Raw genomic sequence first — 2,942 nt, forward strand, 5'->3', positions numbered from 1 at the left:
CCCCAGAAAGTTCCTTATACCCGTGTATTGTTCACCCAGTTCCTTTCTAGTACCGCAACATTCAGCGTGTACCCACGGTTTCAACTATGGGAGGGAAGGCGGAGCAGTCAAGTGTTTATAATTTCCTAGGAAATTTCTGTGCACATTACGACGTCCCACGGAATGAAACTCCTTCCAAATCTTAATGAGCAAGCTCTTGATGACTGAGTCATGATAGTTTCTTCTAGTTTTTTCGTACAGTGTTTGATTGGATACCGTACTGACAGCTTCAGAGGGTAGACCTGCATATCCCCCTTCCATAGTTCCTCCTGTTGTCATCTACCCTTGCTGATTCTTCCGGTACATCTTCAGCTGTTCTTGCAGCTCCTCGGCCGGGCCGTGCTCGTGGGGGTGGAGTTCCCGCAGCCCGTAGAGCCGCGGGCCTGGCCTGGGAAGGGGACGTCGGGAGCTGGCCGCCGGGGGTCCTGGGGGCGGAGGCGGAGGCGGAGGCGGAGGCGGAGGGCGGCGCCCAGAGCGGGAGGCTCGCGGAGGTGGGGACGGGGGGACGTAGCGGCGGGCGGGGGGTGCGGACGCCCCCTTTCGCCGCGGAGGGACTAGAGCCAGGGCGCTGCGGTCAGGCGCGGGCCAGGGCAGAAAACCCTGAACGGATTTTTATGGTAAGTAAATTGTATTTCCCTAAACTGCTAAAAATAAAAGTATACTTTCATATTAAACAGTTATTTGTGTGACTGGTTGCACAGATTCCCTCCTATCATTTGTCATTCTACAATCAGCCCCTGTGTGCGGCTGCACAGTTGGACGTTTCCAGGGCGTTGCCGTTATAAATGCCACTGTTTTACAAAGGTATGTATAAATAGCTTTTATTATTTTAAGATAAATTTCTAATAGTGGATTCAATAGATCAAAAGCTATGACTCTTTTAGGGTTCTTGTTCTCTGTTGATAGAAATAGTGCACCAATTTTAATGGCACTGCCAACTTGGAGTTCACACGTATCTTGCTGGTCTTTCCAGCCTCTTCTTGATTTGATGTAGTTGAGTGGCTAATATCAGATGTACTTTATAATTTCGGAAAAGTTCAACTAGTTTTCCTTATTTCTTCCCTGTATGCTAAGAATTTTTCTGCAAGTGTTTTAAGGATGAGGTATTGCTAGCTCTCGATTAAACTAAAATGAAATACATTTTTATAACCTAGTATTTAAAAAAGAATAAAAATAGTAAAGTTTTTTTTTTTACTTTTCTTACTTTTCTTCCTTGTTTTCCCTGTGTGTGGTACAGTTCACTCTTTCCTTGTTGTTATAAAGATGTTGATAACATCTGCAAACAAGACAATACCGAAGACTTTAAACGTTATAAGCATCCCTCCCCCCAAAAATAAAAAATAAAAGTATGAGCATCCCATTTCCTAGATGAGGTTACAAATTGTATAGACTGTAAATGCCCATTTCTGTTTGTTATTTAGCTGTTACCTTCATCTTATGTATTTAAAAAAGAATTGGCTTTAAAAAAGTGGGGGGTGGTATTAATGTGACTTTTGCTTTAGGCACTGAGGAGTGTAAAAGACTCCAGAGTAAATTGTGGCAATCAGATTATGAGAATCTTGAAGCCTAAAACAATGTCTTAATTCCTATCTTGAATCTTTCAAAGTATACAGTAAGTGCTTAATAGGATCTCATTAAATAACATTAAATTTTCACTTCTGAGCAATTTCCCACGATTCCAGTCAGTAGGAAGAAATTTCAGGTGTGGCCTGAAGGTTGGTTCTATCTATAATAAGCATCTGCTCTCAAAGTGCAAACTAATAGGAAAACATCTTAATAGCATTTATCATCCAGTAACAATATATTTATCATTAAGAAGTTGCTGTGTGAATTGAACAAAGCTGAAGGCATTTAGCTTTGCATTATAGTTTGCTAAACAGAGAATCTAAACAAATTTTCAGAGGGAAATGTTTAACCAATTTAAGAGAACTATTTTCAAGTATTACAATAGTTTCCATTTGCATAAAAATAAATGCTGACTAAAAATGGACCTTCTTTATTTTTTTATTTTATTTTTTTAAAGATTTTATTTATTTATTTGAGAGAGAGAGACACAGCGAGAGAGGGAACACAAGCAGGGGGAGTGGGAGAGGCAGAAGCAGGCTTCCCGCGGAGCAGGGAGCCCGATGCGGGGCTCGATCCCAGGACCCTGGGATCATGACCTGAGCCAAAGGCAGACGCTTAATGACTGAGCCACCCAGACGCCTCTGAACCTTCTTTATTGATTAAATCAAGGATGCATTGTTAGAATTAAAAATTACTATTACTGTATTTCTGTAAGGTAATAAAATGATATTTCTTTAAAAAAAATCACTAGCTTTTTTTGTTTTCACTGTATTTCTGAGAGGTGCAGCTGATTGCTTGTGATTATCATAAAATGAAACCAAAACTTCAGAGGTCAGGTGATTTGCCTGAGGGCACACAGTGAGCTGCAGCATTAGGACCAAACCCCAGGTCTCCAGCTCCAAATCTCAGATTCTCATCATCACACAAGCTTTTTTTAAACCACTGTCCCAGACAACACTGCTTCAAGGAGAACATGCACTTTGCACTATTACCTTTTAGAAAGTCATCTCAGAAGATTAAATATGCAAAGGCATAAAGAAATCAGTTCAGTTTAGTTTACCTTGGAGTAGAGGGCTTAAAAATATCAATGTTTATTTTTTCAAAGAAAAGTTTAAGAATTATTTCTATTTTTCCTTGTGAGATAAATGGTGATTACCCCATAAGCTTATAAATACTTTTAGGAATGTCATGTCAAAAACAGGCTATGACGTGGATGGAACTGGAGGGTATTATGCTGAGCGAAATAAGTCAGTCAGAGAAAGACATGTATCATATGATCTCACTGATATGAGGAATTCTTAATCTCAGGAAACAAACTGAGGGTTGCTGGAGTGGTG

At 40.5% G+C, this 2,942-nt stretch overlaps 1 long non-coding RNA gene across 6 annotated transcripts in view; it reads left to right on the plus strand.

The window, feature by feature from the left end:
- Window positions 1-551: 551 nt before the first annotated feature.
- Window positions 552-2,942, plus strand: part of LOC102744205 (uncharacterized) — a 25,818-nt gene continuing 23,427 nt past the window's right edge. For 4 of the 6 annotated variants that reach the window (XR_014138568.1, XR_014138567.1, XR_014138565.1 and 1 more), the window contains exon 1: window positions 552-656. This is a non-coding gene — a long non-coding RNA (uncharacterized LOC102744205). Of the gene's footprint in view, window positions 657-740; window positions 844-2,942 lie in introns of all 6 variants that reach the window. The other 2 variants (XR_014138566.1, XR_004075450.2) reach the window with 1 other exon arrangement.

Source organism: Leptonychotes weddellii, chromosome 1 (assembly GCF_054177405.1).
Source record: "Leptonychotes weddellii isolate Sample4059 chromosome 1, ASM5417740v2, whole genome shotgun sequence".
Lineage (NCBI taxonomy): Eukaryota > Metazoa > Chordata > Mammalia > Carnivora > Phocidae > Leptonychotes > Leptonychotes weddellii.